This window comes from Tamandua tetradactyla, chromosome 21 (genome assembly GCF_023851605.1).
Source record: "Tamandua tetradactyla isolate mTamTet1 chromosome 21, mTamTet1.pri, whole genome shotgun sequence".
In the NCBI taxonomy this organism is placed as follows: Eukaryota; Metazoa; Chordata; class Mammalia; order Pilosa; family Myrmecophagidae; genus Tamandua; species Tamandua tetradactyla.
The window spans coordinates 23,605,234-23,629,533 of NC_135347.1; the positions used below are offsets into that span (position 1 = coordinate 23,605,234).

Genomic DNA, 24,300 nt, shown 5'->3' on the forward strand with positions numbered 1-24,300 from the left:
GAAGTGGGTCGATAGAGTTCACCTGTCACACAGTTACTGGATCGTGTGTTAGTCAATGCATCTCATCTGGTGGGGCAATTGGCATGATCATTATAGAGGTCACAATGGGCACTCCTGTGTGATGTTTAAAAGCTCTTGGCATGTGAGGGGTAGCTGGAACTTCTGGGCTAAATGCTATAAGATCTGATACCTTTGGTGTCTGCTCATTTAATGAAGTCACTCAGTCACTTCTTTAGTTTCAGTAGTTTGGCTCCAGACTCAAACAAGGATGTCTGCCTCAATGTTCCCAAGTAGCATGATAGGAATGTGGTCAGAAACATGACAGACAGTGACCTGTTGTCACTGGCAGGCATCCCAGAGTCTTCCCACAGCTCTTTTTCCCATAGAAACAAAAACGATGGGCAGTCGTAGGTCACTGTTCATGTTGTGAGGCTCCTGGTTCATGCACTCTAACCATCCATATGGCTCTTAATTCAGCCCATTGACTGCTTTGCATAGCACCAGTCTCCCACCATATAGTGTCAATACTTGCTTGTTACTGTCACAGCTGTCCATGTGAGAGGCTGCTTGCTAGCAGACCATTAGTATACTAAGCAGACTAGGGAATTGTTCCTGTGCCAACTATAGTGGGTAGTTCAATAGATATTTTAGGTGTGACAATTTTAGCTGTTGAATTCTCTACATATCTCACTGGTTCTAAAATCTCGTGCATCTTAGCACAAAGAGGACTGGTATTGAAAACACTGTGCTGCAGCAAATACATTTTCCATTTTGTTAAGGTGCTTAATTGCACATGTCCAGAGTGTGGCTTATTGGCCTTGTCTGTAATTCACTCCTCTGTAGGTGGGGGGCCCTCCTCGAGGCGGTGGGATATTTTTGCATCATACCTTCAACTGCATTATCTGTGTACTGCATTATCTGCAGCACACAGTTGCCTTTGTAAGGGGTTCAATCTTAATTCTGACCCTTTCCATAATTGTGACATGAACCCTAGGGGCACTTGTTTAAAACATTGTTTTTGCCACAAACTCCACCCAAAGTCATTGTTGGTGCTAGCCATATCCAATTCACAGGGTAAATTAGGATTTACCACCCCCTTAATACTTGTGCTTGTGTTAGTGCCCTGTTTTGCTTTTTCAAAAGCAGACTGTTGGAGGTCATCTCATTCCCAAGTATGACCTTTGTAGTTAGCATATACAATGTTTTTAATAGTTGAGCTAAATGGGTAATGAAAGTTTTTTTAAATATTCTAATAGTCCTAGAAAAGTCATCAATTACTTTGGTGTATATGGCATTGGAAAACATTGTACCTTATCATTTACTGCAGAAGGAATATTTTTTAAATTGCTTGACCATACAAGACCCACGAAATTGACAGAAAGCCAGGGTTTTGTAGCTTGTTGCAGTTGATTGCCCATCCTAGCCTCTCAAGGTCTAATATTAAAGTTTCTGACTCAATTTTTATTTCTGAAAGGGAATTGCCAGGTAATATATTATCAATGCAATGAAATAGTGTCAAAAATTTGGATTTCTCCCAAATGGTTGTTTTTTGCCACTAGTAATGACAAATAGTGGGGCCATTTAGATAACCTTGCAGGAGTACTGTGAAAGTCCACTGTTGTCCTTCTCAGGTGAAGGCAAAAGCAGGTTGACTTGCCTTATATAAGGGAATAGTGAAGAAAGCATTAGCTAAATCTAAAACGATGTGATAATGGCATAAATGAGTGCTAACTTTTTGTAGTAAAGTTGTAATGTTTGGAACTGTTGCATACAAAGGTGGAATTTCTTTAATTAGTGACAATCCACTGTCATGTGCCAGGTTTCATTAGGTTTCCATACTGGCCACACAGAGCTATTATAAAGGTGATGGATTGGTATTATTTGCACTTATTTTAGTTCCTTAATGGTTGCAGAAATTTCTTGATGTCCCTCTGGGAGCTTATATCGTTTAATGGCTACAAGCCTCTTAGGGTGTAGCATTTTCATAGGGGACCATTTCACCTGTCCCCTTAAGACTGTTTTCACTACTCTACACTGGAGGCAGAATTTTTCTATGGTAGTTTGTAAAATGGAATTTAAGAGAAGAGCAATTCCTAATATATATTCAGGCATAGGAGAAATTTATATAAAGTGTATTCTTTGGGGGACAATCTCACAATTTGTAAGAGCAAATTATGTCATTTGGCTCTGAATATCTTTTCCCCCATAGTCATCTATGGCCAGCAGAGGTCAGTTAAATTGGGTTACATTTCCATAAATTAAATTACATTAAGTTTCAGTGTCTACTAGAGCTGAACTCTAGTAGAACAAACTCTCTGTTTGTTAGTAGTGGATGAATAATTAATTCTACCTGTATCCTCCAATCCTTAGGGTCCCTAGTTATTGCTTATACCCAGCTGTTCTAGTTTGTTAGCTGCCTGAATGCAATATACCAGAAACAGAATGTCTTTTAAAAGGGGGAATTTAAGAAGTTACTAGTTTACAGTTCTAAGGCTGAGAAAGTGACCCTAAAACAAGTCTATAGAAATGATGTCCAATTTAAGGCATCCAAGGAAAGATATCTTGGTTCAAGAAGGCCGATGAAGTTCAATGTTTCTCTCTCAGCTGGAAGGGCACATGGCAAATATGGAGGCATCTGCTGACTTTCTCGTGGCTCTACAAAAGAGACTCTCTCCAAAATGTTTCCTTTTTTAAAGGATTCCAGTAAGCAACTCCACCTTCAATAGGTTGAGACACACCTCCATGGAAATCATCTATTCAAAAGTTACCACCCAGTTACTAGTAAACTAGTAACTTCTTAAATTCCCCCTTTTAAAAGACATTCTGTTTCTGGTATATTGCATTCAGGCAGCTAACAAACTAGAACAGCTGGGTACAAGCAATAACTAGGGACCCTAAGGATTGGAGGATACAGGTAGAATTAATTATTCATCCACTACTAACAAACAGAGAGTTTGTTCTACTAGAGTTCAGCTCTAGTAGACACTGAAACTTAATGTAATTTAATTTATGGAAATGTAACCCAATTTAACTGACCTCTGCTGGCCATAGATGACTATGGGGGAAAAGATATTCAGAGCCAAATATGCTCCCACACCAGCAATATTGAATGAGGATTAAATGATATGGCTTTTCTGGGGTCCACCACAGATTCGAACTGGCACACCAGTGGTCTTGAACCCTTCTTAATGGGAGGGGAAAGGGAGTTTTCCAAATCTCCTCTGGGAGTGTGCAGGATTCTCATGTTTTGGAAGGGGGTTTTCATTAGTTTGTCTTCCCCTTCAGTGGTTCATGGATGTATTTTAGCAAATATTCTGTTTTTGAGTAATTTGCCCCACAATTGAACTAAAACAACATTTGGTTGTTTATCTGTTGGTTTTTAGTTGTGTTCCCCTGACAATTAGATCAGCCCATATTTGCTTATGTGAGTCCTGATTAGGGTTTTCATGTTCTTGGGAAATCTTTTCTGATGCCCTCACTCCTCTTTTCAGGATTCAGTCTAATTCCTTGAAATCTGATCTAGCTTGAGCAGCATTCAAAACAGGTTTTCCCACTAGAGGACTTAAAATGAACATGAGGGATCCATAAAAATGATTAGGAGTGGTGTGCAGGATGGTGTCTCTCATTCCCACTGTAAAAGTTTCATTGTCGGGGCTTACGAAATTCTCAGAATATATCGCATGTTTTATCCTAAGAGCCCACAAAGCATCTTGTAATCCTTCTATAGATTACCAATGGGGAGTAGTGTGTGGAATATCTCTCTCATTGGGCCAGGCAGCCTTGCATGCAGCTACTAGGTAGGCTAACAAAAATGCCATTTTTTTTTCCACAATTTAAGGTGGCATACAGGCACTGGCATAGGGATGGGTGTGTTGTAATAGACGCTAGCTTACTCATTTCCATCCCAGTTAATGTTATGCCCTCAGGTCCTATGTCTCACCCATAATTGTAAAAGTCAATCAGGTAATGATTTCTTGGATTTCTGCCTCTAATGTTGCTTGAGATCACCTAATTCAGCAGTAGTTTAATATCTCATGGTAATGTGGAGTGTCTGCTCAGAGGTTATAAATTTTGAGGGTCCACAATTGCAGGTCACTCCTGTGATGTTCTTAATTTTTGCTTTAGCGCCAGGCATATCTACTGGGGTGGTTCCTCTTCCTCTATTTCAACACTTTTTCCTTTTCTTCCTCTTAATCCTCAGATGAAGAACCTATGGGGTCCTAAGATTTTGGGTCCCACCCCAGAGAAGTATTCTCTAAACTTGAACTTGGGGTAATTTTTAACTGAATTTAAGCATATCTAGAAGCTAAAGTTTCTAGTTGATAATCCACCCAACACAAACACTCAGTCAAGCATCTTTAACATCTGTTTTAGCAAGACATGTGTCTCTTTATAATTTTCATTCCTCTTGTAGATGGTGAATTGTGGTTTTTGTCACCTGTTCTGCCTCTGTGGCCATATATAAAGCTCCTTAAAAGGGACTAGGCTATGGTCGTGGCTACTTGGCATTCTCTGTTCTTTTTGCTAAGATTTAGTTGTCCTGATGTCTGTTGCAAAACAGTTAGCAACTTTGCCAGAACTTTTAGGGCACGCCTGTATTCTCATGGTAGTCTCGATCTGTTTAGGAGGGCAGTCATCCCTCCCCCAATGGGTGATACAGGACTTCTTGGGACTTCCCCTGACAAGTCTTCCTTCCCTAGACCCATGCCTAGTGTTGCCAGTGGTGTTTTGCTGTTCTGGCTGGCTTGCCAGTTGTTCAGTTCTAGATTGAGTTTGTGCAAAGCATGAGCCAGTGCCGTGCCAGACCAAAAAAACACCTCAGGCACAGAAGCAGACAGATTTATTAACACTTACAAATAAGAGAGATTCTCTGGTGGTGGCGGCCTGGAGGGACAGTGTGCTGCAAATGGGCAGGAAGTACAGGTAGCAATATATATATGATTTTAGAACAAAGACATTCCATGTAGTATGAGGATTGGGACTCCAGTATCAACGTTAGAAGGGCTTAAGATCTGATGGTTTACTAAGATTAATGTTTAAGTCTAGTATACCATCAGTGTCATTTTATATCTGCGATTACATTTTTTTTCTCTTCAGGGAGATTGTTGACTTTCTTGAACTTTGTCCTGGTTAAAGCAGGCTTGTTACCAGCTCAGGTTTTCATTCTTATTTAGGAGGGGCTTGGGCTCTGGGCTGCCACACATGCCTTACTGTAAAATTTGCAGATGATCTTTTTAATTTTGTTGGAATATCCTGTAAATGCTGCTTCACTGTCTTCTTGCACAGTGTTTCTAGATAGAAATATGAGACCAGTCTTACTTTTTCCCATTATATGTAACTTGTCTTTTATCATTGGCAGCTTCAAATTTAAACTTTAGGGACTTTAACAAGATATGTGTAGATATTGAGCATTGTGCTCTCTGCTCTGGCATATAATGAGCTCCTAATATATAGATTCAAAGGTCTTTGCTACTTATTAGCTGAATCTTGATCAAATTATCAAAATTCTCTGTGCTTCAGTCTCTTTGTCTGTGAAATGGGGGAAATAATTGCATTTGCCTTAAGGCAAAGGAGTAGTTAATGAGGATAAGATGTCAATAGTTTAAAAGTACTTAAAAATGTGCTTGCCATCTAGTATAGTCTTTTAGGCGTATATTCAATTTATTAATAAAAAAATATAAATTTCTTTTGGAAAAGACTTCTTGATTTTTGTATTTAAATATTATTTAAATTTTCTCCTTAAAGTAATTCAATTATGTGTATGTTAGATATATTTTGCCTATATATGAAATATCTTTTTCTCTGTACTTAAAAATATTGAGAGGGTTATTAAATTGTAACTTTTAGTGTAATTGTACAGTTAAATGAATTTTTATAAATGTATGCAGTTGTGCAACAACCACTACATTCAAATTTTGAAACAACTTCCAACACCCCTAAAACTTTCTTTATTTGTAATCAACTCCCGTGCCCACCCCTGAACCCAGGCAAACTCCAAACCATTTTGTTGTTCCTATAGTTTTATCTTTTCTAAGACTTTGCACCAATGAAATAAGACAGCATGTAGGCATTTGTATCTGTTTCTTTCATCTGGAATTCGTGTATAATTTTTCCTTTTTATGATTGAGTGTTACGTATTAATGGCTAGAGATACCATACTATATGACTATATCCATACTTTGTTCTAATCTGTGTAAAGAATTATTTTCCACTATTAGTATTATTATTTTTGCCTAGGCAGGCCCTGGGTATTGAACCCGGGTCTCCGGCATTGCAGGTGAGACCTCTGCCTTCCATTACTTGCTTGATTTTATTTTTTTTCTCATTTTTATCTCATGTGTCCCGTTCTGGGTTTTCTAGACCTATCTTTCCCTTTGCATTTCTTTAAATTTAATCTTCCTATTTGTATGATATCTGTATCATCTTCTATCTGCTTTTTCTACTTATTTCTCTGTTCCATCTACTCTAGTTCATCTTTCCCCCTTGCCCCCCCCCCCACATTTCTTCCCTGAGTTCTTAAATTGTTCTGTTTGAATTTTCTTCATAAGTGATTTAATTCAATTTTCTTAATTCTTCATGTTATATTCTGTATCTCCTCTGTGGAAACATTATCTGAAACGTGTACAATTATTCATTCAAGCATTCATTCATTAAAATGTATTTTTTTCAGTGCTTATACTACAGTAGGTATTGAGGGTATAGCAGTCAATAAAAGATAACAAGGTGAAATTTGTGAATATATGTAATATGTTGGACTGTGAAGAGGGCTCTACAGGATCATACAAGTCAAAGAAGAAGGAAAAAGATGTCGGAGTGTTGGTCTTCCATTTAAAAAGAGTGACTGGGGGCGGGCTACGATGGTTCAGCAGGCAAGAATGCTTGCCTGCCATGCCAAAGACCCAGGTTCGATTCCCGGTGCCTGCCCATGGGGGAAAAAAAAAAAAAAAGAGTGACTGATGGAGGAGATGACATTTGAGTAAAACCTGAAGGAGCTAAGAAAGGGATCCATGTTGATATCTGGAGAAGAATATTCTAGGCAGGAGAAAGAGCAAGGAAAAGTGCTTTCAGGGGTAACTGTGCCTGGAACATTTTTGGAAGAGAAAGCATGAGCAAGGCAGAGAGATGCAAATAAAAGAGGTAATAGGAAGCAAGATCATGTAGGGCCTTGTAGGTTTGAATTTGCTTGAGTAAGATGGAGAGACAGATACTTGAGTGTATGGAGTAGAGGATGATTGAATATTTTTCATTTTTTAGTAAATTTGGTGATCCTTTCTATATTTTATAGTATTAATATGCTAATGCTGCATCATATCCTTTTTTTAGTATTTATTGAAAAATAAACTGAATGTGTTGCATTTTCCTGAATCAGCTATTTGTAGATGCTTCCTCTGGAACTGCAGTATGAGAGGGGCCTAAATAGGGTTTCTCATTTCTCAACCTAAAAGCTTTCCTCCAGCTGCCACAGAGATTGACTGGTTCTTCCAAACGTGGCTACTTTGTGCATATCTGTGTGTCCCCAAAACTCCCACATTTTCTGCTGCTCTAGATCAGACCTGGTCCAGAGGCTATGCTCTCCTCTGTTCAAGAAATGCAGCTTTCGTACTTCTGAGTGAGCCCCTCAGCTTTGCTGATGACATCTGAGAACTGCCCCTACTGGGTCATCTTGCACTGTCTGCTTTCTTGCCTCAATTTCCTCCTGCCTGGCTCTGGCTCCTCTCAGTCCCTTTGGAAGCTCTCACTGGGTGATGCAGGCTGCTTGTTATACCTGCCTGCTAGTTTTCCTCAAAACTGAAGTTATGGGATGTGATTCTTTTTCCTTGTTGCTTTGAGGTGATATTTCAGAAAGAGAAGGGGATAGATTCTGATTTAGGTAACCATATGTCTAGTTATAACCACATAACTAATTTGAATATAACCATTGGAACAAATATATTTTAAAATGATACTTAATTAAATAATCTTTTATATTTATTTGTATAAGTTTAAGGTTTTCAATGCCACATGCATCATTCCATAGGGTGTTTTTTGAGCAATGATTTAACATGCGCCATAATTCTGTGTTTTACTTCCAATCTTACTATAGTGCTTGGAAGCATGGTTTTAAAATAGACAGGTCAATGAGCTAAGGTTTTAGAGTTATTATTTCAGAAGACTGTGTTCATTAAGATCACTAATTGGGTATGTAGGGCAGGTCACTGTTTAAAGTGGGGATGCATTTTATTGTTGAATAGAAATAAGAACATTCTAAATCTTTCTCATAACTAGGAACATCCCTATTATTTCGTACGGCATTCTTCAACTATGATATCTATTTTTAAGTAGTAATATATCAAAGAGATATGGATTCTAGAAATTATATTAAATGTGGTAGATACATGGTGATATTCATCTATTTAAATAAATATGTATATGTGAACATTTATTTATATATTTTTATATATAAACCAAGTCTTTATTTTAAAACATGTCTTAGGCATTCCCGCCAAGGTCATTAGATCAGATTGGAAGACTTCAACTTAGATCTACATTCAGAAATGATCACAGGAAAAATATCTAAACCTTAATTATTTGGAAGAAAATTGGAGAATGCACTTTTTAAATCTTTCTTCATGTTGTGTGATTTTACATTAATGCCATGATTATAGGCCATGACAGCATACTAAAGAAATATAATATGTAAAAAGGTATAAACCAAAGCTTTTGAAAACATAACTTGAATAACTACAACATAGAGAATTATTAGCTGCAATGTTCAATGTGAGATATAGTACCAAATGTACAGGCAACTCTAATCAATCACATTTTATTTCATAGCATATGATGTGAGACATGTGTATTTGTGATATCAAAATGACCAGGCAACAATACTTACTCTTAAAAAGAAAGCACACTTTCTTACAAAATGCAAGTTTCACATTCTGGAATCTGCCCTAAGTTTTGTAACTGTTGGTGGCCAAATCATTTGTATTAAGTATTAGTCTGCCTTTCATCGTCACCATTTTTATTTATAAAATACTTGATGGCTGTTTCCTGGGCTTCTCAAACAAATACCATGAAATGGGTCATGCTAAGCAATGGGAATTTACTTACATATTGTTTTGAGGCTAAAATAAAGATCAAATCAACTCATCCTTAAAGTAATGCTTTCTTCCGGAAAGCACTTCCTGGTGTTCTGGGGCTATCTGCTGGCGAGCCTTGGCTGGTAGTTTGTCACATGGCAAGGGACATGGCAGTGTGTGCCTCACAAGGTGTCTCTGTTCTCTCCTTTCTCTTGCAGATTCCATTGATGTCCAGCTTCTGGGTGCCACTTCTGTGAATTCTCTGTCTGTCTGACTTTCACTCATCTTTTAAAGGACTGCAGTAATAAGATTAAGACTAATCCTGATGGAGGTAGGCCACGTCTTCTTAATGGAATTAACTTCATCAGAAGATCTTACTTATGCTGGGTTCACACCTATGGGAATGGACTAAATTTAAGAGCATGTTTTTTTCTGGGGCACATACAGCTTCAAACCACTGCAGTGACCATGAAGAGTATTTGTGCCCTTTGAATTTTATGAATGACCAAATTAAGGTTATTTAAACTCATATCTTGAAATGACTTGAGGTTTCTGAAGATCAATGTATGGTAGTCTGAACGATCATTTGAGGTAAGTTTCTTAGATGTAGTTTGCCTTGTAAATCTTCAGAACCGAATAGACTCACCACATAAGTGACATGCCATGGAGAACTACTGGCTTTCCACACAAACAGGGCATCCAATGGAGATGAAATGAAAGACATAAGGAAATAAGCATATCTTACCTTACAGGTGATTAGCAAAAACATTCAAAATTTTTGCCAAATATTTATAATATGTTGGATTAGTTTCAGAAATCTTTGTCATATACGATGGGATTTTGCCAAATATTTTTTAGTTTATCCCAGTGCAAATCCTTAAATAAATTATGAGAGTTTCCATTTGGACAAAAAGAAAATCAGAACATTTAATGGTTCTTTTAGTTCAGATCCATAAACCAAAATGTTTGTCAACATGTTAATATAAATTTAATGCCGGTGCTGAAGCTGAAGCCATCAAATGATGGTTTAAGGCTGCATGATGATAAGCCATACATTCTGTAAATGGATGATGACCACTTTTACTTCAGCTAAAATGAAGCCAGAGCATGACTCTTTAAGTAGCTTTGCAAACACTGATTTGCAGCACCAACCTCAAAGGCTCAAGGTATGTTAGAGACGATCTGTCCTTATTTATGGAATAACTATGACCTGAATGGAACTTGAGTTTGCCAGTAGGGAAGAACATTGGCAAACTATTCAACCACAAAGTTTATATTTTGATTGTTGATACTAATTAAATGTTTATCAAAACTATATGTTGACCTCTTTCATACTCATTGCTGTTTAATAATAGTTAATGTATTTGAAATTTGATATACATTGCATTTTGAAACATTTAGCATTAGTTAAAATCTTAACATGCAGAGATCTAATATGTGGCATATGCAGAGAGAAATACTCCTGCCTGATTTCATTCCAGCATTGGAATCTTAGGTGTACTAACCACAATCTAACCCAGCTGGGGTTTTTGTATTTAACAATAACCAAAATGTTTCTTAATTTTGAACTCTCCAGTGATGAAAACAATATTCTGTAATAATAGCTATACATGCTGGACTCTATGAATTTATGTAAAATATGCTATGAAGAATCCATGGTGAGTTTTGAGAATAGTTTCTGCCCCATTTAAGTGTGTAGCTAACAAAATGCTTTATCTTGTCTGATCTGCTTTGAATCTAATTTCATGTGTGCTAGTTTCCTCTGATGACTTTCTCAGGTATTTTTTTTCTTGCTTCACAACAGATAGTGCTAGTTATTCAAAGATATTTATGCTTCTTTGTGCCAAAGCCTCTCAAACTTGGTTGTAGATCAGAACATTTTTTTTTAAATATGCAGACTCCAATCAAGATGATTTTTATTCATTAAGAGAATGGGCTTATGTATTTTGAAAATGTGCACAGCTAATAGTTATGATAACCTTATTCAGATAATCTTATGCTTATCTGAAAGTTTGATTTTGACTATCAAATCCATTAATTACTTCCTATGGCAAGTAAATAATTTGCAAGATATTGGCTACCTGCTATATTGCTTAATACCAGGAATGACTATGGTGACATTGTAGTAACACCTCTCTTTCTGAATTGTCTTCTCTACTTGAGTCTCGTTTTCTTCAATCCAGCACCAGGATGCTCCCCTTTTGAGGCTATTTCAACAATATCCCCCCATTCCTCTCAGCCCTGCTGCCTCCCTAGTCCCCACTCACCAGCAGCAGCTCAGCATGTTTGCTTATTAATCACTTCATGCCCAACAACATGTGGGTTGCATTGAATGAGGCTTGTAATCAAGGGATAAAAGTCTACTTGATTATCATTCACAACAGTAGCCCAATTCATGATTTTTCTAATTACCTCCCCTGTGGTGGACATTAGCTCCTGTTTAGTTTTCAATTATAACATCTACATGTCTTATTCCCTAAACATCCCTAAGAGATATACTATCAGAATTACCATGGAGAAGTTAGTGAAAGTTCCAGGAAAACAACCCCCTGAGATGATGGCTTCCTTCTCTCTTCAGAGTAAATTGTATTATTGTTATTAGGAGAGGGATGGAGGGAAAAAAAGATGAATCAAATGCATTAGTTTTATCAATAAAACTAATTTTCAGAAATTTTCCTTAACCTAATAACTAAAAATGAATGCAATATGAGTTATTCTTACATATTTTTCAGATGCTGAAGCATCATTTCTCTTCCTGAAGGAAGGTTTTAATGAACTTGTTTGTTTTCAGTAGTCATTTAAATCATGTTGTATTAAATTTTTATTTAGTTTAAGTGTTTCATGTACATAATTTTTTAGGGTCTGAGTCAATCTTGACTATAATTTTAAGTTTAATTTTATGTTACAGTAATATTCTGTTTAACGTAACCAATGTTGATTAAGTTCTCTCAGGAAGTCTCCAGTTAAATGTTGGTTAATATGTATTTTGTATTTTTGCAGATAATAGCATATATCCCTATTGACTATTATTTCACAGGTTTCTTGATAAATTCATAATTAAGAAAATGATACCTTGCAAAATGTTGAATTTGGCAAAATATTAATATTCTTCGCATGCTCTTTATCCCAAACGGAGAAACTATGGAGTAATTTTGTTTGACTGTCAAATTTTATTGATGATCTTAGTAAGGATCATTTATAGTTTGCAGTTTCCTTGCATATGTCATTAATAGGGAGCTGCTTCCTTGCTCACATGAATGTTTGATTTCTTTTTCTAGTTAAATAGTGTTCCAAATGCAAAATCTAATGCTTAGGGTAATCATGTGAATTTATGACCATCACTAGGATGCTAGGCTTTCAGAAATGAAATTGAATAGATCATATTTCTCCATAAATGTAGGTTTTATAGTTGAGCTAGATCTAATACTGATAATCTCTTTATTTAACTGTTTGAAAATGCCATATGTGACTGAAGGCAGCAGAATGGAAATAACTATGTTTATAGCAAATAGAACAGGAAATAAAAGCATGATATGTAGAAAGCTTCTCCCTGAAATGAGTAGCATATCTGTGGTATAGGCGGCAGCAATCAGAAGGCTGATGGAAGGGGTTTGAGGACCCTCCGATAAAAAATGTGGAAGTTAAAACGGGGAAATTTGTTGGTTATTCTCAGATGCTCAGAATCTCCCAGGAGAGTTAACTTGAAGACAGAATTAAAACAGAGTTAAAATGAGGGAAAAACTTTGATTCATTCATTCAAAAAATTTTTGTATGGGACATCTACTAGTCATATTTTCCCACTTTCTAACCTTGTCACATCTACATTTCGGGGAAAACAAGGGCTTAAGTTACAATTTCAACTTAAGAGACATTACTTACACCAAAATGGATTCTGAATTTGTCTTTTCCCTAATCTATATTCATTCATTTTTCCCACATAGTGCTTGCAAGTGAAATTGGTCAAAGGAACGGTATACTCATTCTAAACACATAACTGTGTTCAGGTGACAGGACAATTACTTCCCATTTCATTTAGTTTCCTCACTGTTTCTCCATTACTTTTGTGTTTTAGCAGACATGGTATCATCAGATCCATTTCTGAAGACAGTATTCAGTCTGAATTTGCCCACCATCCTGCATTCATTTGCCAAAATTTTTAGAACACAAAGCAATACTGTAGTTGTTTGCAAACAAGCAATTTTGAAAGCCTTGAGATCTCAACAATCTCAGTTAGAATTAAATCAAGTTACTTAAAGGACAAGTTATTTAGGTACAAAATGTGTAGGTGTATGAAGTATTTGAACTTCATTCTACCAAATTTAAATCCTCTGGCTTTCCAAATTATAATATTTTGGAACCCATGTCACAGAATATCTGTTTCACTCTGGAAGAGACCCAAACACTTTCATATATTTTTAGGGGATAAAGACTTTTTTTTTTCAAATTAGAATTTGGAGAAAGGATGTTATTATCTTCAAAATTCATCTAAATTTATATATAGTGAGTAGACTACTTAGGAAAGGCATGTTAAAGACCAGAGTTTTTTAAGCTTCAAGTCGAATTCTGGAGCCACCATAAAATGAATAGTAAAGTCAACAAATGGACAAAGACAAGTAATAAATCATATGACACAAAAGTAAAATATATGTTTTTAAATCACTACATGCCTTTGTGGTGTCACAAAAGAAAAGAGAAAATTTCTCTAAAATAAAATCAAAATCTTTTCATCATGTTAACTCAGATTTTCCATGTTTTCTTATATATTTATTTTTCATGTAGTTTAAATACCTGTTATGTACCAACTATCATATTAGGGTTTGGGTACAAAAAGGATGCAAAGATAGCATTCTTGCTTTTAAAGTTTTATATCCAAAAAATTGCCTGTAAGACTGAGATTCGGTAGATTAGAAATTTGGATTCAAGAGGACAGTGGGGATATTGCTACATGATGCATTCAGTTGTACTTTGCACAATTGTATTCTTTAAACATCAGGCTGATTAGAAAACAGATACTTCATTTAACAAAAAAAATGTGTAATAGATTATTGTTGGCTTCAAAATAAAATAAACAGAGTTTTCATGAAGATTTTGCCACTTAAGAACAACAGTAAAGAAACAATGTACTATATCCACATAGCCATTAGAGCAAGGCTTTTCCAAAGTGATTACCCTTTACTGCTCCAAGAAATGATCTTTGACCTTTCCTTGAAGGATTCATTAATAGGTGTTAAACATAAAAGGAAGCTAGAAGAAATGGAGAAGCACTGCTGATTCCTCTTTTCATCAGCTCTCACTCTTTTTTTTTTTTCTTCCTACTACATATTAGGAAGAATTTGTTTATGTGAGCAGCATGGACACTACTTCATGGTTTTTTGTGGTTTACGTGTTTACATTTCAGACTTTACTTCTCTCCCTGGTTTTCTCTCTTCTTGCTTCTATCTACCCAACCTACTTCTTTAGTAGCTTTTTCGTAAGTACTGCCCTTGTTTGAATAGAATTCTTTAATCTATCAATATCTTAATCTAATATCTATTTTCAAATGCATTCTGCTATGCCGTGATATAACTATCTTCAACAGTATCTAATATTCATCAATTAGGTATTTGTGACATCTGTGTGGTATATTAATTGATTTTTATGTAAATATCTGTACATTATTTTAGTCACACTTATCAGATCCACCACTTTGATTATTTAACCTATTATTGCCAAAAATCAAGGCTGTATACAACTCAGATTCAGGCAGAATCATTACAATTAAGTTTCACATTTCTTCAGTGCCCACTGAAGTTTCTCATTGCATATTCTTATAGCCTCCACACTCCACAGTTTTATTGTTGTTCCCATAATTCCTTTGATAGATACAGATAAAATCAGTCATGATCTGTTCCCCACAGAACATTATTTTCCTGTTCTTCTTGGCACATCTTTAGGAACTGCTCTAGCAGTTCTAGCAGATGGGGCTAGAACAACACTGATTGTTCTAGTCTCTTGGTTTATACTTTGTTAACCTGGAAATCCATTTGGTGATTGTTCTAGTTTGCTAGCGGCCAGAATGTGATATACCAGAAATGGAATGGCTTTTAAATGGGGGAATTTATGAAGTTGCAAGGTAACAGTTCTATGGCCATGAAAATGTCCCAATTTAAAACAAACCTACAAAAATGTCCAAATTAAGGCACCAACAAGAAGTTACCTTCACTCAAGAAAGACCGATGAAGCTCAGGGTTTCTCTCTAAATTGGAAAGGCACATGGTGAACATGGTGACATCTGCTAGCTCTCTCTCCAGGCTTTTTGCTTCATGAAACTTCCCCAGGGGTGTTTTCCTTCTTCATCTCCAAAGGTCTAAGGCTGCATGGGCTCTTGTGGTTCTCATGGCTCTCTTGCAGCTCTGTTGCAGCTCTCCAAAATGCTTCCTCTTTTAAAGGATTCCAGTAAACTGATCAAGACTCACCTGGAATGGGTGGAGTAACATCTCCCTCTCATCAAAGCTTAATACCCACAATTGGGTGTTTGTCACAGCTCCATGGAGATAATGTAATCAAAAGATTCCACCCAACATTATTGAATAGAAATTAAAAGAAATGGCTGCTCCCACAAAATTGGATCAGGTTCAAAGCATGGTTTCTCTAGGCACATAATTCTTTCAAAGCAACACAGTGATGCTATTAAAAAGCTGGTCATCTGTGTATAGTTGGTATTTGAAAAATAGGTTCATTTCTTTCCTTGCTGCTACCAGTATGGTCAGGAAAAACTCACTTCATCTCTCTGTTTCCTCATCAGTAATTAGTGCTTCTGGACTAGACTGGTGATAAGCTGTACTTTCTTGACTCTTTTAGTTCTTCCCATTTTTCAACAGCAGTTGGAAAAAGGCAATTCTCGCAGTTCAGAGTAAATTCTGGATGGTGTAGTCAGCTGGTATACAATTGTTCATTTCACTCCCAGGATGGAAGGCATAGTTGTTATACAAATCTTTGAGGATTTTGCTAGAATTAACATTTTAGATATCAGATATAAGGTAAAAGATGTTACAACTTCAAAAATTTCTTATGTTTTTGATGTATGGTTGACATTTGTGTAAGGATATGATTGTCTTTCTCCATCTAAATTATTTGGAGCTCTCTTTTCATGTTCATACTTCAATTTGCCTCCATTCCAGTCTACTAAAATCTTTGTGTGACTCATCATACTGAGCAACTCTGGTGCTATTTGAATCACCTTCATTTCACCTTTTATCTTTCTTACTTATAATCAGTGTAGAGATAAATGGATTTTTAAGAGAACATTTTTTTTGTAGGATAGAATTTGCCTCATTGTTTTTCTTTCCTCATATTAACAAAATACAAAGAAGAGACACAGTGGAGCACTCTGGTTCCTTTTATATTCAAAATTCAAAAATTGAGGTGATGAGAAAATTACTTTGTGTGTGTATTTTAACATTACTCCATAATTAATACATTCCAGTGAAAGAGGAATATGAAATACAAACATTAGAATATCCAACTAACTCTCCCATTGTGGTAAAAACCCAGCCTTCAATGATTATTTTCTTTATAAAGAGAAAGAAAAGAAATTCAAACATCTACTACTATTGAATTATAAAACAACAAACTATCTGTTTCTATGTGGCTTTCGTCCATATAATTTACAGTGCAAATGCAAGTTTTATTTTGGACACAAATGCTTCTATATTGAGAGCTGTGTGGAGAATAGAATGCCTAGTCCCAATTTTCTGGCCAAACAAAGAAAACAAATTCCTTCCCCATCTTCCGTATTATGTGAGTGCCAATAACGCCTCTTTGATAGTAGTTTTGTGTTGTATTGTGTTTTTGCTTTTAATTAAGATATATTGGGTAAAATAGTGCTTCATTGTGTTACACAAAATGCTGAAGCATGGGCTAATTACAGCCTTCAATGGGATTCAGTAAGGATGTCATGTTACTGTCTTATGCCTATTTTTTAGTTTAGCAAAGGGTGCTGATGCTATATTTCTCCTGCGATTTTTATTTAAGCCTCTCTTCATCCAAATGAAAAGCAATAATCCCTACCTAAAATGTTAATTAAACAGCTACTTCACTTGTCATACAGTTTTTATTTAAAAATATTCTTACATTTGATGCCCAGACTCAATTTTGCCCCATAGGCCCTTTTCACAAAACTTCTTTTTTAGAGGGCATAATCTTCACAGAGGCAGAATTCAAAGTTAGCAGAAAGCAGGTTGGGAGCCAGACAAATAAGGAGGAAATGTCACCCTCATCTTTATTTAAACCTGATTAACCTTTTTTAATTTAAACATTAAGTTTTATTGAAAATGAACCAAATACAGTTATTAATTGTGGAAAGAGAATGAAATCAATTTAAATTAAAGGATAACGTCTCTAGATCTTCTAGGTATAGATGAAGTGTTAGGTTGCTCATTGCAAACCTATTGTAAAGGAAATTAAAATAATATAGTATATATTGAAATTGCAATTTACCAAATGCCTATCTATTTCAGAATTTGCAATACTCTAAAACTCAAATAATCAATGTCTCATATATCTTTTCAAGAAACTGATTAAAATTTCATCTATAAATACGATGTAAAAAGTGTGTTGCAGGAAAAAAAAGTCCATTGAACAAAAAGAAACGTTTTGAAAATAATATTAATAACCATGAAAGGCTCTGTTTTATGTTCTTTTTTGACCTTTTTGTTTTTAGACACCTGCAGTTTCCTTTTATGGTGAATTTTCTGAAAACATTATTAGTGTTCATACAAATATCTAATCTTTTGTTGAACTGCATTGGATTAAAATGGTAATTGTAATTGTCATTTTCTTTCTGCATGTTAAATACAGTGGAGTCTATTAAATTATTGCCTGAAAATGCATAATGTTTAATTATGTATTTAAAAAGTTGGTTCTACCAATAGCAATAATAGTGATATTCAAACATGTAAGTGTGGAGTTCTTATTTGGATTATCTCATTAAATCCTTATAACTACCCTATGATATCACATGGATACAAACGACTTCTTATTCTGTTCCAGGACTATATCATGTGTATTTTTCATGTAATTTCACATTTAATATTCATATCACATCCCCCCCCGCACCCCAGGGAGTAGGGCTCATTATTACTGCCATTTTAAAGATGAAAAATCTGAAACTTTGAAACTAACAAATGTCGAACAGGGTTTCAAACCTGTTCAGCTTGATTCCAGAGTCTCTGCTTTCAGCCAGTGTATAATACTGCCTTCCGCATAGTTAATGCTTTACTTCAGGAAATGTTGACTGTTATTACAGAGAGTCAACAGTGATGCAGAAACATGCTCCTCTACCACTTGGCCAAACAGGGCTTTGGGTAGATAAGAAGTATTTGGGTCGTGGTCCTTGCATAGGGCTCTGTTTTAAAATCCAGGTTAGATCAAAACGCTGAGATGGTTCTCCATTTTCCCCAGACTGAAAGAGGATGTCCTCATAATGGCCCTCAAGGCTTTTACATCCTGGCTTCTCGGTTCCCCTCTGACCTCACCTCCTACTACTTGCCGTTTGCACTCTCTGCTTTAGCCACCTTGTCTTATTGTCTTCCTAGAATATGCTAAAGATTCTCTTTGACTTTATACACTCTACCTGGAATGCTCTTGTCCAAGATATCTGCATGGTTTAGCACGGGCACATCTTCCCTCTTTTGTCAAATCTCACCTTCTTAATGAAACATAGTTATCACCCTATTTAATAGAACAATACCCTCGACCTCTACTCTGGCAATTCAAGTCCCCATTACTTTGTTCTAATTTTTATTTCCGCCCCAGCACTAATTGCCTTCTAACATCCTATAAAATATGCTTAAAATTTATGTTTATTATTTATTGTCTATATCTCCTGCTAAACATCAGGAACCTTTATTTGTTCACTGATACATCTCAGATCCCTTAAAAATAGTGCTTAACAAATGGCAGGCATTCAAGACATATTTGTGAAGTGAAAGAATAAAGAGACAACACCCAACATGTTTGAGAAAGGTTAAGTCCTAAACTGTACTTTTGAGCATGAACCTACAGGGATTCATGCTGTCTGGAATAATTAGATGTATCTACACAATATAGGTTGGAGCTGAAGGATAGGGAGGATTTTGGAAGTGTCAAAGAGAAAAGCAGATTGAGCAAATAGACGTGACTAGGTTCAGAAGAATTTGTGGAGATGCAATAGGACCATATTTGTGCAGAAACCAAATTCTCTGGAGTTCATTCATTCAACAAATATTTCTGGGCCTCTACTACATATCAGGCACTTTTCTAGGTGCTCAGGGCTCAGCAGTGAATAAAACAAACAAAATCTGCAGCCTTATAGAACTTACAGTGAGAGGAGAAGACCTGTAATGCCAAGAATGTAGGTTAGCTGAATTACAGAGAGGCATGATTAAATGTGACATATGTTCAAACAGAAATAACCATCACTTTCTTAAGTGGCTCTACTTACTTAGTCCTTGGCTGTCTGTGTAATAATACTTGGTTTTCTCTGAGTCAGGTAGTGTATCAAAGTAACACATGAAAATGTTCATTGAACTTGGAACTTAATAATGCAAGCAAATGTTCACAGGAAAAACTGTCATCAAAATGTGACATGGATAATGTACAATTAGTGTAGATATAGAAATTAAAAATTTTCACTGGGTATTACTACGGGATAGTTCTTGTAGCAACTATGTTATAGGGTATTGTCCTCAGCAAATAGCAATCTGAGCTAGTATTTAGATATTTTTGCTGTCTTTTTTCTATTCTATCCTCTAAGCTGTTTCCAAGTCTCACTTCTAGTAACAAATTCAGCTCTTACCCATGTTGCTGTTGTTGTTGTTTTGGGGATAGATTTAATTTCTTCTATCAGTGTTGATGTGGTAATTACAAATATTCTCAAACCAATGCAAATGCTTAAAACTCAGTTTTAAAAATATAGTTGAAACGAACAAAACCAAATGATATATCCTTCAGGCACACATGCGTAAATAATAAAATATTAACATAAAAGCAAGAAAATAACAAATATAAAGTCCAGGCAAATGGTTTCCCTGGGGTGGGGGTATGGGCAGCTGCAGAGAGGCAGAAGGATAGATCAGGGGAAGCATACATGGCATATGCAAGTCACTAGTACTGTTATATTTCTTGGGTTCAGTTGTGGTTCATGTCTATTTTTTATAGCTTTATACTTTACAACACACATATTCTTTTATTTGTATCAAATATGTTAATGCGAAAACATACGTTTATGGATATCATTAGTTCTTTACTCCAGCTGACCCTTCTAATTGTCCTGAGGAAAGCATAATTTCTGGATAGAGCTATTGAAAAGTTTCTCCCCTACTATGGAGAAAACTTTACCTTCTGGCTTCCGTTGTCAACTTTTCTTTATTTAGCTGTAATCACTGATCAATGTCTTTTCCTTTTTCCTGCATGTCATACCATGTTCATGTCTATTGGCATGTTGCTTTTCATTGCACTCCACTAAGAATTAGCTATTGCATTATCAGATGGAAAACCAGTTAATAATACATTATGTTTTTTTAAAACTTTTTTTATTAATTAAAAAAATTAACAAACAAAACATTAAGATATCATTCCATTCTACATATACAATCAGTAATTCTTAATATCATCACATAGTTTCATATTCATCATTTCTTAGAGCATTTGCATCGATTTAGAAAAAGAAATAAAAAGACAATAGAAAAAGAAATAAAACGATAATAGAGAAAAAAAAGGATTATACATACCATACCTCTTACCCCTCGCTTTCATTTACCACTAGCATTTCAAACTAAATTTAACATTTGTTCCCCCATTATTTATTTTTATTCCATGTGTTCTACTCTTCTGTTGATATAGTAGCTAAAAGGAGCATCAGACACATGGTTTTCACATTCACAGAGTCTCATTGTGAAAGCTATATCATTGTTCAATCATCATCAAGGAACATGGCTACTGGGACACAGCTGTACATTTTCAGTTCCCTCCAGCCTCTCCGCTACGTCTTGAACAACAGGGTGATATCTACTTAATGCATATGAATAACCTCCAGGATAACCTCTCGACTCTGTTTGGAATCTCTCAGCCATTGACACTTAGTCTCGTTTCACTCTTCCCTCTTTGGTCGAGAAGGTTCTCACAATCCCTTGATGTTAATTCTCAGCTCATTCTAGGGTTTTTCTCAGTCCCTTGATGCTGAGTCTCAGCTCATTCCAGGATCTCTGTCCCATTATGTTTTCTAAATGCATTATGTCTTTTAAATTCATGCGTAATGCTTATGTCTTTCTGAAGCAGATCTGAATTTTCCAAGGGTAATTTTTCAAAGGAAGAAAAACGAATATTCCTTTGAAGAGATGAGTTCAGCTCCCTGATGGGCATCTGGGTATCATCTAGACTTTTCTTCCTCTTCTATTCTTTTACTTTTCTTTTTCAACTAAAATCTATAAGGTATATATTGTCTGCTAAAAAATAAATTATTGCATTATACTCAGTCTTTATGAAATTTTACCAGTTGTTATTTATATGCTTTGGATATTGATGCTTGAAGGACTTTTAGGGACTCATCCACTTCCCTTGGTTAAAAGTTTTCACCCTAAATGCACTTTACTAGGTGTAACCTTCTGTCATTTCCTCTAATTCAAGACAGATGGAGTTTTGCCTATATATGTTACTTTATATGACGTGTAGTAAAATGTACACATATGTCCTGTGGTCTCACTAGAAATATATCTGCCACTCCTCAAGACAAATAACTTAGAATTTAGATCTTTATATACTGGAAGGGACTATTCCTAGTCTGCAGGTGTGGTTCCTGATCATTCAAATTGGCTATTATTTCACACTGACTACTATTTATAGTCATCATGCAGTGTGAGCATTGCTCTATTATTGTCTGACATCATTTCTGTTTATCACTGAGATAAACTTTTCTTCTTTAGACACGAAACATGCTACTTTTTGAGACTGAGGATCATCGAGAAAAGAGTTATGTTGTTATAAAAAATACTACATTCTTCTCTGCGGTACCCCCTCAGCTTGCATTTGAAAGAAGAATGATCAACTGATTTTCTACACAATCATGGCTGACTCCTGTTGCCCTGTTATTCCAGTATGCAAGAAGGGAAAATATTGCCCCAGGAAGAACCACCTCCTACCTCATCGGTCCACCTGGTAGCCTTGTAACCCAGAGTGCCCTCCTGAGGCTCTCAGACAAAATATTCAAATCAAGCGTTAAAAAAAGAAACATGTCCTACCCTGCTTAAATCAAGAAGAATATATTGTCACTGGTATTTTCAATTTTATTTTGGAGGAGGGGAGATGCAGAAGGACAATTATTATAGTAAAATAATACCATGTGTAATAACCATCATGTTTCGTAATGGAAAAGACACATGAATTAGATATATCTGGGGACCAGCTCTATCTCACTACTTCCTGACTATGATCTTTGGTATTGTCAGTGCTAAGACAGACCTGAAGGAATTCACCAAGTAATTTCATATCATGTATATCAAGCTCCATTCAACAATGTATTTGGATGGGGAGAACTTGTTTCCTATCAATATCTATAAGTCTAACAGCTTTTAGGTTTTTCTATGCCAGAAAGCCATATGATTGAATGCACTATGGCCTACTATGGACATGACATGTGTTAATACAAATTTGTTGCGTTCTCGCTCTGCCTGCATTTTTGTGCTGTGTTCTATGCAGCAGACATCAATATTACCCCTAATTCAGAGATGGGAGAAAGGTTTTCCTTTCCATGTGCCTAAATGAGTCCTTTTCTTCTTGTCATAGCTCAAAATAGCACTTAGTACAGGCTACGATCAAATATGTAAGCCAAGAACTTTTCATTGACTATTATTAAGTAATTTCTTCTATGTCATTCTTTTACCCCTACTTTCACTATAGTTAGGTCAATTTTTACTCAATGATTCTGACTATTTTTTAGGTTACCTAATTGAACAAATGATTTGTGGGAAATTATTCAGTTCACATATGACAAAACATATGGTGATTATTCAACTAATTTGATCTCATTTCATTTGTAAGAATCATCAACATTTTTTGATGTATAGAAAACTTTTGAGCTAATGGCAGATGCAGCCACTAAAAATAATAGTTTATTAGGAATTCTTCTAACTTGTTTAACTTTCTATTTGGTGCAGTATTAACATGGCAGATTTCAAAAAAGGACAGAGCCATTTCAGAAAAATAGGATAGTTCAATATTTTCTATTTAGTGATGTTTTAACCCAAATAGTTCTACGCTTGGTGCATAGTACATAATCACTTCTCATTCTATGCTTTTTAAATTAGGTACTAAATTTATTTTCTCTAAAATTCTTTCAGTTTTCTAAAGAATTATAACCCATCTCTTATGAATGTGAATGATGGGGATATTGCCCAAAAAGGGTTAACTTTGGCTTCTCTGGGCTTATCAAAGAACATTTCTTTAGAATTTCCTTCAAGTAGTATATCTGGCTATAAAATTTTATCACATTTCATTTCATCAGTGGTATCCTTACTTACAAAAGGATTGTGAAATGTCTACTCTACACAAAGCACAGTGCTAAATCCCAGAGTTCCAGACAGGCTTTACAAGGTCCTTATCCAAGAGGTATTGTCAGGCTAATGATGCAGAGCTCAATAAATTTTGGGAAAAAATCAAAGGAGAAACGAGTTCCAATGGATGAGATGGTAGGGAAAGTCTTAAAGATGAAGTTTGAACTGCACTGTTAATGTAAGGCAGATTTTAGCTAAGCACAGAGAAGGGTAAGGGACATTCTGGAAAAGACATAGAAAGTGAGCAAATCAGGACATATGTAAGAATATTTACAGAAATAATATATTAAACAGTTTCCCTAGTATAATTAGGAAAATGGTGAGTGAGAAGATTAGTGAGATAGGAAAATTTAGATCAATGTAAGGAATTTGCTCTTGGTTCTGGAGACAGATGGGATAATTGACTATTTTGATTGCATAAAATAATATTTTTATTATATTATTTCATTAAGCCTGAAAAACTTTCCAATTAATTGAAGTCCTTTGGTCATGTCATTAGAGTTTTGAGAACGCTCATTCTTGTCTGCCTTTATATTATGTATTCAGTTATCATTCACTTCATCTTTTACTTGGGTTTTTAAAAGAAATATCTTTATACTTTATATTATTTGTCTTTTGCCAGCTTACAGCCCTCATAGAAATTCTAATTTGTTTGCTAAAAGCAAAAAGAAAGT

At 35.6% G+C, this 24,300-nt stretch overlaps 1 long non-coding RNA gene across 3 annotated transcripts in view; it reads left to right on the forward strand.

The window, feature by feature from the left end:
* The window catches only part of LOC143665304 (uncharacterized), a 51,785-nt gene that overhangs the window by 1,495 nt on the left and 25,990 nt on the right, over window positions 1-24,300 (forward strand). For 2 of the 3 annotated variants that reach the window (XR_013166851.1, XR_013166852.1), the window contains exon 2: window positions 9,278-9,390. This is a non-coding gene — a long non-coding RNA (uncharacterized LOC143665304). Of the gene's footprint in view, window positions 1-9,277; window positions 9,391-22,000; window positions 22,065-24,300 lie in introns of those variants that run through there. The other variant, XR_013166853.1, reaches the window with a different exon arrangement.